Raw genomic sequence first — 14,200 nt, forward strand, 5'->3', positions numbered from 1 at the left:
TACTACAACTGGATGTCCAGGGTTAAGCTGCGTAGGGCACAATCCTATGCATGTTTAGACAGAAAAAGTCCTCCAACTCGCAGCATTCCCCAGCCAGCATGGCTGGCTGGGGAATACTGGCAGTTGGAGGACTTTTCTTCTGTCTAAACATGCATAGGATTGCTCCCCTAATTGGTTGAATATGCTTTAGATATTTTTATGCTTTCTGTGATGGAAACCATCTGCAGGGTAGGCTAACAATAAAGGATTACTTTGTTTCACATGCACCTGCCTGAGTATTAAGATCATTTTCAGATGGTGGCCAGACATAAGAGACTTATCAACTGTGGTACCCCAAGTCTGAGCCGCCCTGCCCAGGAAGGGGCCAAGTCTGATGTCCTTTCAGTGCCAGTTGAAGACTTTTAAAAACATATTTCCTGGTATTCTAGATCTTTTTAAACCTTCTGATTTTAGTTTTTATGGTCTTACAACTGCTCCTGATCTGCTCTGATGTTATTGTTCATTATTGATTTTTATGTCTGATGGCTTAAACTTATTTATAAGCCACTCTGGGAACCCTCTAGGTTGAAGAAGTGGGATAGAAATACCTATCTAAATAGTTTATGCTCTGACAGGGGCACGTCAGCACAGCATACTGGAATGTGTTTAAAATGTGAATACATCTCTGCCTCGATGTGCATCTCAGGTATTCTGTTATGACAGAGATATGATAGTGTCTCCTTTTAACATTTGTTTATCACCCTTTGCTCTTTAAGCCAGATGTGGGAAGTTTTGAGGGCCTGGGGGCCAGGTCCCCACTCCTCTAAACCCTCTGGTGGTCATGCTTTTGCCCCTGCCATTGCGCTACTGAATTTGCTGCTTAAATTCAGCAGTGCAATGTGGCAGTCACCCCCCCCACACACACACATGATTTTGCTTTAAAACAAGGTGAATATTCCCTATGTGCTTGTTTTATAGTAAAATCACTGGGATTTGTTGTTTTTTTGCTGCTGCTGCCAACACTGCAGAACCTGCACCACATTCAGCAGCAGTGGCAGTGGTGGTGGGTGCACAGAAAAGGCCAGGGGGCACATCTGGCCTGGCGGGCCTGTGTTCCCCATCCCTGCTTTAAGCCCCTCATAGGATTTAAAGATATGTAACTTTCGTGCAAGAAACTAAGCAATGACTTGAAATCAGAGGATTTAATTGGCGAAATATTACATTTCAAACAAGCCTCACAATCATTCTCATTCATGTGAGAGATCACTTGGAACACATAACATTCAAAGGGGATCCAAACGTGTACTGCTCTAAGGAACTGCTGCACAGAAAACTTGCCCTTCGCTTCTTTCTTTCATAACCTTGCTACCACTTTTCCAAATATCCACTGCAGAATCAGTGATGTGCATCAAATGTGCATGAGAAAAAAAGATGTGGTGGAATTAAACAGGAATCAACCTCTCCTGCACCGTGTTTTTCTGCCTGCTGCTGTTATGCTATATGCGCATCTTGAAATCACAACACTAGCAAATACATACACACACACACACACACACACACACAGGGTACGAGCTTACTCTAAATCTAAAATCCCTGAAAAATGCTATATTTCACCCAACCTTTGGCAAGCTTTCCTTAAAATGCTATTGCAGGGTATCATGGAAAAGACAGCATCCAGGATTAATGCGTGTGCTTTCATCCATTTATCCTATATTGCAGAGAACTAGGGTGACTGAAAAAATGACATGTAATCAAAGACAATTCCAAGAATGAAGACGTGTTTTTACTTGCAATATTTTGCCATGCAACGTTTACTGTGTTGTTTCTCTCATTCCTCTTTAGCTTTTCACTTCATCAGTGGATCACTTTACCATTATTCATTTATCCCTCCCCCTCCCTCCAAATTGTTCTTATTTGACCTTTCAAAGAACCATGCTTTGTATTAGGAGGGCCAAAGTGCAGTAAGATCCATCACATATTAAAGGTGTTGATTTTGAAACAATTTATCTGCTCTATTAGGGCTGCTACACAAATGATTTCTTTTAAAATTAAGTCCACAAAATTAGGGAAATTGAAAGTTAATCCAGCAGATAATATTTGAACAATGCATTATAGACGTCGATGTGGTTTTCATGCTTTTACAGGGTGAAGAACTGTCAGCAGCACTTTAAACTTTGAATGATGATTCAGTACCACAGTGCATTTTATTCGCCTAGATCTTGCAGCAAATACAAGTGCTGATCCTCATTTATCCAAATCCATGGGTTATCCAAATCCTCTATTTATCACATGTTTGTTTGTTTTTAAAATCTGCTCACGGCCAAACTACTCCTGACATTAAATCTGTCCCTTTAAGTTGGGCAAATCTTTTTCCAAGTGCAAATAGCAGCTGCAGGAAGGCCTGGTCAGGCTTCGGACTAACACAGGCAGACAGGGTAAGTTTACCCACCCACACCCACCCTGCCCATGCCATGGTTCCTCCCAATGAAAATTGCCCTCCCCTAGAGCTCCTATTTGGCTTGGGAAGGAATATCAAATTGGTGCCAGATACATCACTTCTTTTCAAGTAGCACCAAGACAGGGGGAAGAAAGCTGTTTATGTTGTGAATGGTCTCCTTTAGAGCAGCAGGTGCCACTGCACAGCATAAAAGTGCTTGCCAAGAGACAGGGAGGGGTCATTTTGTGTACTGTTTGGTGCTAAATGCAATTTTTCATGTCTTTTAGTGGGAGCTTTTGCCCTGGCAACATTTGTGCTAGAAATTTAATGCCACCAACATTTGCCTTAGTACTACTGCACTCTCCATTGGCCAGTAGCATCCAACTATGTTATTCATAAGTTGCATCTTCTATAAACAAATTATAATCACACTTGTAGCTCTTGTCACAATAAAAAATATCTTTGAAATTGGGGAAAAGCTATAAATCCATATTCTTGACCTGTATATTCATGTTGCGTTGAAAGGATATTGTATTTATAAATGTGTGATTAAAAGAGTTTAAAGATTTTAATGGAAAATTCTCAGTTGGTCCAGAATCCTGTCTTCTGTGACTTTTAAGAAGCTGCCTTTATTAAATACTAGTTGAGGAATGAACTTACTCTTTAATGCTGCCTTGAGATTCAGTATAAAATTGTCAGTACATATCCCGTTTCTTTACATTTATCTTGAGAAATATAACCAGCAGTAGTTTATTCATGCATGTCAGCATCTGTCAGGGAAATTATCTATGGTTTTTGCAGGGATTTACAGGTTTCCAATTATAGTTTAGAAGCCCCCGCTTAATCTCCTATGAAGCCTCCCCGTTTTAAACAAAAAAACAAATGTTTGAAGTGGGAAAACTGAAGATGTCACTGTATGTGTGCCATTTGAATGGTGCAAAGTAAATTTAACACTCACAAACGCTTGGATCTTCTAGTTTAATGAAGCAATTTAGGTTGCTTTATGTAACCATTTCACCTGTCAGCTTTTCTATGTGAATTTTCGTAAGCATAATTTGAAAATGAAAATGTTTCATCTCTGTTTTAAAAGGTTTGTATGCATTTTTACCCTTTAATCCACCAGTGTTGAACACTGTGTGTCAGAAATCAAACTAAATTTATGCTGAGATTCTGATTATCCACTGCTCTCAGTAATACCCTAGCCTATCAGGAGGATTTAGCACCACATTAATCATTACACCGACACCCCAGTCCGAAACATATTACTTGGAGATGAATCCCATTGAGATTGTTGACTAAGCCCCATCAACTGAAGATAATTGTAAGATAAAAAGCACATTGTAATAGAACCATGACTACTATTTTTTAGTTTTCATCTTTTTCTTTTCTTTTCTTTTCCTTGCACTGTATCTTCATTCTTAACCCAACTGATTTCTTCTCAACCCAGCTCAGGAAAGTTCCATCCCAAATGAGCTAAGGCTTAGGTAGAATCACTTCATAGAGGGCTGGTTTGGACATAATGCTACGTTTAGCATTATGAGAATGACCCCAGCTTCCCTCTGGACTTGTACAAACTCCTCTCCTTCTATGGCACAGCTGTGAGGAAGGGTTCAGAAGCATTCATTTCCATTTTTCAGAGCTTGCTGTGTGGTCCAAACTCAGACAAACTGTGGTTAATCTTAAGTATGTTTAGTAGAAACAAGCCAACTTCAAACCCTAGTTTATGAAGCTACCTTATTTTCACTAACCATACTTAAGATTAATCACAGTAAAGGGACTTTCCTGAGCTTAGTCAGAGAAGCTCAGAATTGTAGTTTCCTTGGCTCCCAAGGCTCAGTTTCCCTGAGCTGTGCTGTACCAGTTCAGTCAGGAACTACATCATTCTTTGAAGTCTTAAAAATAAAAGCCTTTGGAAGACCATGCACAGCTTTGTCTGAGCTGTGATTGATGTCCAAGTCTTAGACAAAAAATAGGTGTTTAGGGGCAGTTGAAAACCCATCGAGAAGTGAAGTGAAAATTTCAATTGTTTTGGTTCTACGCTGGTATTTCAGTCAGTTCTCCCAAATGTTTCTTGCAAATGTTCTGTCCTCTGTTCAGTTCTAAAACTTCACATTATGAGCGAAGAGAGAAAACGGACACATCCCCTACTGCCAGTTCTCACTCAGAAAGGCTGTAAATACCAAGGAGATTCCAAATTGAGCAGGGGGGAGTTTGCCCACCACTGCTGACATCCCATTAACATACTACTCTCTCACATACATACACTTGTTCTCAGCTGCTTCCTCCCTTCTTTTTACCCTTCTTACCACAGGCCTCATCTGTCCCTCCTCATGTTCCTGCAGTTCTTTTTAAACTTTCTGAGTGATAAGAATTAGTGAATTCAGTGAAATCCATATTTTTAATTCATTTTCATTTTGAAATGTTAACAACAACAAATTAAAAGAAAGAAGAGGAAAAAAGAGGGGAAAAAGTATATACTTCTGTGATTCAGAATATGAATTTGCCTAGCTCATACTGTTGGGATGCAGTAAGATCTGAAAACTAGTTCTTCTGATATTTATATTCTAGTCATGTAAGAGAAAGTATTTTTTCAGTCTTTTGTCTCACTATAAGCTGAAGAGGGCGTGAAAACATAGGCTAAGGGAATAGCACAGCTTGTAATCAAAAGCCTTTGCATGTATCCTTAGCTGCTTGGCTTGGGAAGTTTCCCTCTACTTGGTCAGACAACCTCAGGGGCTGCACAACTTTTTTCCTCAGGCTTTGGAGTGTCGCTGAGATTGTTTGCCAGTCTCTGAAGCCTCAAACAAAAATAGATGAAAAATAGACAAAATTTTAAATCCAATAATGCAACCAACTATAGGTGTCAGTCTAGAACACTTGGGGAAAAGCTTGTCCCCTCTCCAAGAATTCTCTAAAAATACTTGAAGTTTGTGTCTGGGGGGAGTTTGCCCATCACCAGGGGGGTGTCTCCACCAGCGATTTACTCCACCAGCAATTTACATTTACTACATGTTGAGGTCGTTAGCGATACATGACGTCGTAGCCATCCAGCAGCCACCCCAGAGCTTATCAGGGAAAAACCGGATTTCCTGAGACTGCTTAAAGTCCAATTCTTTTCCTCAAGTCAAGTTCTTGGCATTATAGTTGCTGTATGCCCCAACCTCCACATTTTCCTCAGATATGCTAGCTCTGCCCAGGAGTGTGCCTTTCACTGTGACTCCGGTCAAGGGGTGTTTCCTGTGTGTTTCCCATCCCTGCACAAGCTAATTAGTGTCTACTCGGAATTAACTACCATTATGCTCAATGAGACTTGTCCCCTGAATGCCCACATCAGAATTTACAGAAATCCCCCTCGATTGAAATGGCACAGTTTAAAGCACATTCCCTAAATGCTCTAAAGGCTCCAATTCTCTATTATTTGGTTTATTGCCTTAGGAAGTAACTATGTCACAGCTTCATTGTAGAGATCCTGCACAGTATCAGTTTGGTTAGAAAGGGGGCTGGTTTCCCATGCCTGTGTCCCCCGCCCCGTCTTTCCCAGCACAAGCATGTGGGTGTTTACTCAGAAATAACTCCCATTGTGCTCAGTCAGGCTTGCTCTTGAAATGCAGGTGCATCTGGACCTTCAGGGGAAATGAGAAAGGTGGGAGGAGAGGGGGAAGCCTCTCTAATTGGTTGAGCAGCCTCTGCCAGTCAGATGACATTCACTCCACCCTCCATCCCCCAGGAAGTATGTTCTGTGAAGCGATTTTTACTGGTGCAGACCATTTGCTCGGGGAGCCCTGCATGGACCACATCGCAGCAAAACTGATTCCTTTTTAAAAAAATCCGGTGCTTCTCCATTCGCTTCTCCTTCCATTGTTGTAGAGACACGATCCAGGTAAAATGTTCCAAACCTTTCCATAACACCAGCTGTGCCAATATCTAGGGAGGGTTAATTTCAATCAATTAAACCTAGAAATCTCATCGCCAATAGCTATAGACCGGGGATAGGTGACCAGATATTTTGGACTACTCCTTGAGCATTGGCTATGCTGGCTGAGACTGATGGGAGTTGTAGTCCAGAACATCTGGAGAACACCAGGTTGCCTACCCCTTGTACAGAGGTTTCAAACAAAGCAGACTGCATCAGCCTCCATTCATTTTTAGTTTTGTCTTACTTGATTGGGGGATTAATTGGTAATCCATCTTGTGTGCATGTGTGGTAAATCTACATGTTCTGTTCTTTGTCTGTCACAACCATAAGTTTAGCCCTAGCTTATTATTAAACACTGGCTTTGATATATTACCTAGAACCAGTGTTGCACAGAATTATTTATTATTAACATTTATGTACTGCCTTATCTGTTAAAATGCTATCAAGGTGTTGTACAACAATTCCAGACATGAATAAATGTTAAGAACCTTGGTGAAGCCCAGTGTCCATTCCCTCTATCTTCTTCCTGCCCACATCCTTTGTACTTAAACTTTTTCTTCAGTGATGAAAAGACCTTTGGTGTTTGATGCGGGATTCTTGTCAGATAATCATTGCTTGACCCTGTAATTCTCATTATTACCATCTGTTGTTGTTATTTATTATTATTATTATTATTATTATTATTAATTCATTTCATTTCTATACTGCCTCATAGCCGAAACTCTCTGGGCAGTTTTCAACAATTCATTAAAAATACATCAGCATTACAAAAACTATAACATAATAAAAATGGTCTGATTTTTTTTTAACACACAAGAATTAAAACAATATAAAGAGCTAAAAACTATTTAAGTAAGAAATATCACTAGAAGAACATCTAGAACAAATGAGCATTAAAAAAAATAGGTCTCACACTTGTCATTCCAAGCTAAAATATAATTTTCCTTAATTCACAAAGAACTTGAGTTACAAAACATAGTATTCTCCAATTACTTATGGGCATTCCTCTTTGGAATTCTGGTGCATGCTAAACAAGGCAAAATGAATCATTGTTATTTTCTATTGTCAGCTGAGACCATCTTGACAGAATTACTAAGTGTTATCAGTTCTTTCAGGATTGCTTAGTACCAGCTGCTGCATGGCTCCATTGCTCTTAAACTGCACACTTCTTTGGCCCAGTGCCTGCCTAATCATTGTTTAATGCTTCAAAAGATAGCATCTTACATTTGAGACAATCTTTTCCGAGCTGTAACAATACTAATGGATTTGCATGTAGCTGAAATAGTTGGAAAAATAAAAAAGCAGGGGAAAATGATGTGCGAACGGCATTGTGCTTTACGAAGCTGAAAAATATACCATATACCTAATTGAATTACACCTTGAATCTGAGGAAGCTTAAAGATGTTTATACAATCAGGTCCATGGTCTGTGAGGTTCACATTCTACAGAGTGATGATATCCTTTACTAGTCTGTCAGCAATTCTGTCGGAAAATATGTCCAGTGGATATTGAGAATGGAAGGAAAGGAGGCCTTCACATATGAAAAGGAACCTGAATTATTTTTTCTGCCTTCAGATCATAGAATCCCAAAGAATGACGAGAGCAGAAGGGCTTGATCAAGTCAAATGTCCTGCTACAAGGCAGACTCCTTTACACATCAGCCCGTATAACCCAACTAATTCAGAACACAGGCCCAATTCATACATTACAAGTAGGAGTGTCAGAGCCACTCCGGTAATGTGGATCATCATGCTGGTAGGCTATTGGGTGGGCTACATATCCTACTTACGGAGGATAGTTCTCAAATTGAAGGTGTCCTCTGTTTGAAGGGCTGTCCTGTCCACATTTGTTTTAAACATAAATTATAGCATCATAGAGTTGAAGGGGGCCTCGGAGATCAACTCCCTGCTCAATGCAGACTCTGTACAGCAGGGAGCAGCTACAGCAGCCCTGTCAGATGGCCATCCTGCCTCTGCTTAATTACTTCCAGCGAAGGAGAACTCACCACCTCCCAAGGCAATATGTTCCACTAGCTCTCGCGGTTAGGAAATTTCTCCTAATTCTTAGCTGAAATCGGTTTCCTTGCCATTCCCACCTGTTAGTTCTAGTCCTGTCCTCTGGAGCAACAGAGAACAAGTCTGCTCCTCCTTCTGTGTGACCGCTTTTCAGATATTTGAAGGCTGATATCATGTCTCCCCTTAATTGTCTCCAGGCTTGACATACAGGCTCTTTAACTGTTCCTCATAGGCCTAGGTTTCCAGACCCCTCACCATCCTGATTCTCTTCTCTGGATGCACTCCAACTTGTCAGTGCCCTTCTTAAAATGGTGCACCCAGAATTGGACACAGGGCCCAAATGCATCCAGATAAATGCAGAATAGAGAAGAACTATTCCTTCCCATGATCTGGACACCGTGCTTCTGTTAATGCAGCCCGTGAGTGCATTAGCTTTCTTAGCTATTTCATTGCACTGCCGGCTCATATTCAGCTTGTAATCCACTAAGACACCTATGTCTTTTTCACATGTATGACTGCCAGGCCAGGTCTCCCCCACCCTATACTTGTGTCTTTGATCTATTTTATTTTTTTGTACCTAAATGCAAAATCTTGTTAGATTCAGCCCAGTGTTACAGCCTGTCCCTTTGCATCTTGATACTGGCCTCTACGGTGTTGGCTATCCATCCTAGCTTTGTGTTATCTGCAAATTTGATTTTTGTGATTTTTTCCAGACTCCTAAATGAATAAAAAGCCAGTTCATTATTTTTCCAGTCTTACAAAACTATTATAAACTAGACTCACAAATGCATTATATACCCCTCCTGCCAACCTATTTAAATAAATTTACATACCAGGATTGGGCTGTGCTGGCTCCTCAAAGTGAACAGCAATAGCAAGCAAACAAACACACACTCAGAAACACTCACTCTATCCTTCTTTTCCACCTTTTTTCCAACTTTGATTGGCAGGCTTGGCTCAGCCAATGAGCCAGCCAGCAATGTCCTCATGGGTGACCACTTCATTGCACAAAAACCCCCTCCTTTGCAGAGGGAAGGGACCTTCTCTGATTGGCTAGCTCAGGCTAAGAGCCTGCGCTGAGCCAATTTCCTACTATTTTTTTAATTGCCCTGAAACAGGGGCATGTGCCCTGCTGCCAGGCAGCCTCGAAAAACCACAGTCCTGCAAATTATATTATTATTATTATTATTATTATTATTATTATTATTATTATTGACTTTGCAGTCCTGCAAATGATGCTACCTTGCCAGACCAGGAGTTCCTGGTCCCAGTGTGGCAGCAGCAGCCCCAGCAGCTACGTGCTGCAATAGGAAGCAGATGGCAATGCGGCAATAAAAAGAATGATAAAGAATGGTGTAGGAGTAGGTCAGTGCAGCCCTAGCCCTGCAGTTAGATCAGTCCCTGAGCCTAGCTACATGTGACGTGTGTATTGGCCCCAGGAGTGTAACTAAGTCACCTGTAGTGTTAGAGGGGCCTAGAGATTCATAATGCTTGCTTAAGTTCATTACAGGTGCAATTTCCTTGCTGTAAGCCTCTGAGCATGTGAAGATGAGTCAAAAGGCCGATAATGCGGCCTAGCACATTCCATACTAATGAGTGGATCAAGATGTGCCTAGGAAGTGAAGTTTGTTTACTTTAAACCTACAGGGGACTATGCTGAGAACCAAGCACTGTGAGTCTATTCTGGGAATGACTGCTAGGGGGAATGCTTACTGCTGTTATGCTGCCTTACTGCTAATATGTATGGTATAAAACCCATTGTACCCCATGGCTCTGGGTTCAGAGAAGCTGTCTGATCCAACTATTGGGTATGCCTGTGTGCTGATTGTACTCAGCAAAGTATCTCCTTGTAAGTAAACCTAAGGATCTGATTTATCACTATCTTGGCATCTCTAACCTAAGAGTTCAAAGCTCACTGCAAGGGCAACACAACGTGAAATATTGGTTTCAGCGATGTCAGGTTTTCTTTAAAAAAATAAAAACAAGTGTAGGGGAGCCTGATCCAGATTGGTCAACAGTACATGGGAAAGGGAGCTTTAACTGTTGTTGTTGTTGTTGTTCAGTCGTTCAGTCGTGTCCGACTCTTCGTGACCCCATGGACCATAGCACGCCAGGCCTTCCTGTCCTGCGCTCTCTCCCGGAGCGTGCTCAAGTTCATATTCATTGCATCCGTGATGCTATCTAGCCATCTCATCCTCTGCCGTCCCCTTCTCCTTTTGCCTTCAGTCTTTCCCAGCATCAGGGTCTTTTCCAGGGAGTTTTCTCTTCGCATTAGGTGGCCAAAATATTGGAGCTTCAGCTTCAGTATCTGTCCTTCCAATGAGCACTCAGGGTTGATTTCCTTTAGGATCGACTGATTTGACCTCCTTGCAGTCCAGGGGACTCGTAAGAGTCTTCTCCAGCACCACAGTTCGAAAGCATCAATTCTTCGGCGCTCAGCCTTCCTTATAGTCCACCTCTCACAGCCATACATTACTACTGGGAAAACCATAGCTTTGATTAGACGGACCTTTGTCGGCAAGGTGATGTCTCTGCTTCTTACTATGCTGTCTAGGTTGGCCATAGCTTTCCTCCCAAGGAGCAAGCGTCTTTTAATTTCATGGCTACAGTCACCGTCTGCGGTGATCTTGGAGCCCAAGAAAGTAAAATCTGTCACTGCTTCCATTTCTTCCCCTTCTATATGCCAGGAAGTGATAGGGCCAGATGACATGATCTTAGTTTTATTAATGTCGAGTTTCAAACCAGCTTTTGCACTCTCCTCTTTCACCCTCAACAAGAGGCTCTTGAGATCCTCTTCGCTTTCTGCCATTAGGGTGGTATCGTCTGCATATCGGAGGTTGTTGATAATTCTCCCGGCAATCTTAATTCCGACCTCTGATTCATCCAACCCGGCATTTCTCATGATGTACTCTGCATATAAGTTAAATAAGCAGGGTGACAATATGCAGCCTTGTCGTACTCCTTTCCCAATTTTGAACCAATCGGTTGTTCCATCTCTGGTTCTTACTGTTGCTTCTTGACCCTCGTACAGGTTTCTCAGGAGACAGGTTAGGTGGTCTGGTACTCCCATCACTTTCAGAATTTGCCACAGTTTGTTGTGATCCACACAATCAAAGGCTTTAGCGTAGTCAATGAAGCAGAAATAGACGTTTTTCTGGAATTCTCTTGCTTTCTCCATGATGCAGCGAATGTTGGCGATTTGATCTCTAGTTCCTCTGCCTCTTCGAAACCCAGCTTGTACTTCCGGTAGTTCTCGGTTCGCATACTGCTGAAGCCTAGCTTGTAGGATTTTGAGCATCACCTTGCTGGCATGTGAAATGAGCGCAATTGTGCGGTAGTTTGAACACTCTTTGGCGTTGCCCTTCTTTGGAATTGGAATGTAAACTGACCTTTTCCAGTCTTGTGGCCACTGCTGAGTGTTCCAGATTTGTTGGCATATTGAATGCAGCACTTTAACAGCATCATCTTTTAGGATTTTAAATAGCTCGGCTGGAATACTGTCATCTCCGCTAGCCTTGTTGTTACTAATGCTTCCTAAGGCCCACTTGACTTCACTCTCGAGGATGTCCGGCTCAAGTTCAGTGACCGCACTATCATGGCTATCAGGGACATTCAGATCTTTCCTGTATAGTTCTTCTGTGTATTCTTGCCACCTCTTCTTAATCTCATCTGCTTCTGTTAGGTCCCTGCCTTCTTTGTCCTTTATCATGCCCATCTTTGCACAAAACGTTCCCTTGAGATCTCCAATTTTCTTGAAGAGATCTCTAGTCTTTCCCATTCTGTTGTTTTCCTCGATTTCTTTGCATTGTTCATTTAAGAAGGCCTTCTTGTCTCTTCTTGCTATTCTCTGGAACTCTGCATTCAGTTGGGTATATCTTCCCCTTTCTCCCTTGCTTTTCGCTTCCCTTCTTTCGTGAGCTACTTGTAAAGCCTCATCAGACAGCCACTTGGCTTTCTTGCATTTCTTTTTCTTTGGGATGGATTTCGTTGCTGCCTCCTGAACAATGTTACGGACCTCCATCCATAGTTCCTCAGGCACTCTGTCTATCAGGTCTAATCCCTGAAATCTATTCCTCACCTCCACTGTATATTCATCAGGGATATGATTTAGGTCATACCTGAACGGTTTAGTGGTTTTCCCTACGTTCTTCAATTTAAGCCGAAATTTTGCAAGAAGCAGCTCATGATCTGAGCCACAGTCAGCTCCAGGTCTTGTTTTTACTGACTGTATGGAGCTTCTCCATCTTTGGCTGCAAAGGACATAATCAATCTGATTTCGATATTGACCATCTGGTGACGTCCATGTGTAGAGTCGCCTCTTGTGCTGTTGGAAAAGAGTGTTTGCTATGATCAGCATGTTCTCTTGGCAAAACTCTATTAGCTTTTGTCCTGCTTCATTTTGTACACCAAGGCCATGCCTGCCTGTTATCCCGGTGATTTCTTGACTTCCTACTTTAGCATTCCAATCCCCTATGATGAAGAGGACATCTTTTTTTGGTGTTAGTTCTAGAAGGTGTTGTAGGTCTTCATAGAACCGATCAACCTCAGCTTCTTCGGCCTCAGTGGTTGGGGCATAGACTTGAATTACTGTGATGTTGAATGGTTTGCCTTGGATTCGTACTGAGATCATTCTATCATTTTTAAGATTGTACCCCAGTACTGCTTTTCCCACCCTTTTGTTGACTATGAGTGCTACTCCATTTCTTCTAAGGGATTCTTGCCCACAATAGTAGATATGATGGTCACCTGAATTAAATTCGCCCATGCCTGTCCATTTTAGTTTGCTGATTCCCAAGATGTCGATGTTCAATCTTGCCATCTCATGTTTGACCACCTCCAGCTTACCTTGATTCATTGATCTGACATTCCAGGTTCCTAAACAATATTGTTCTTTACAGCATCGGATTTTCTTTTCACCGCCAGACACATCCACAGCTGAGTGTCCTTTCGGGTTTGGCCCAGCCGCTTCACTCTTTCTGGCGCTACTTGGAAATACCCTCTGCTCTTCCCCAGTAGCATATTGGACACCTTCCGACCTGAGGGGCTCATCTTCCGGCGTCATATCTTTTAGCCTTGTGATACGTTCCATGGGGTTTTCTTGGCAAGAATACTGGAGTGGGTTGCCATTTCCTTCTCCAGTGGACCACATTTTGTCAGAACTCTCTGCCATGACCTGTCCGTCTTGGGTGGCCCTGCACGGCATAGCTTATGGCTTCACTGAGTTACGCAAGCCCCTTCGCCACAACAAGGCAGTGATCCATGAAGGGGGCTTAGTGGTTAAGACGGCTTTAACTGTGCCCTGCCCTAATTCTGGATTCTGGAGGGGGGAAAAAATCCTTCTGTACTGTAAACAGTGATATGGAAAAGAGCTCCCATTTTCTATTGCTATTTACAGCACAGGGGACATTTCCCCCCCCTAAAATTATGGCAGGGGACAGAAGAATTAAACTTTCCCTGCTGTGCGCTGTGCTCCTGATATGAATCGAGTGCTCCCTGCACTTGGTTTTAATTTTTTTTTCTAAACAGACTTCACCCCAAGAGATGCATTTATCATCATGTGTAGTTAATTCCTAAGTGAGAATGGCATTTGGGATCAGGTGACAAAGTCTGAAAAGCCTGCATCAGGAGCACATAAGCTTTCCTCTGGCCAATTTAAGATGGCATGAAATTGGCCCAAGTTAGCTAGGTCTATGGAAAGCAAGAAACTAATCAGTGTAAATGTAATAATGTTTGGCATAATTTGTTTCTTGATATGCTCATGGCAGGAGCTCAGTAAGACCCGGGAAGTTCCTCCAGGACATTATCCTGTTTATCAAAAGTCAAATTATTTCAGATGGTACAGAACTTACACAG

The 14,200-nt window shown here is 42.0% G+C and overlaps 1 protein-coding gene across 1 annotated transcript in view; it reads left to right on the forward strand.

The window, feature by feature from the left end:
* GALNT18 (polypeptide N-acetylgalactosaminyltransferase 18) overlaps positions 1–14,200 on the forward strand; it is a 463,511-nt gene that overhangs the window by 236,310 nt on the left and 213,001 nt on the right. The gene's annotated exons all lie outside the window — the stretch shown is intronic.

Source organism: Heloderma suspectum, chromosome 1, assembly GCF_057233095.1.
Source record: "Heloderma suspectum isolate Gila_16-S chromosome 1, 16-S_ref, whole genome shotgun sequence".
In the NCBI taxonomy this organism is placed as follows: domain Eukaryota; kingdom Metazoa; phylum Chordata; class Lepidosauria; order Squamata; family Helodermatidae; genus Heloderma; species Heloderma suspectum.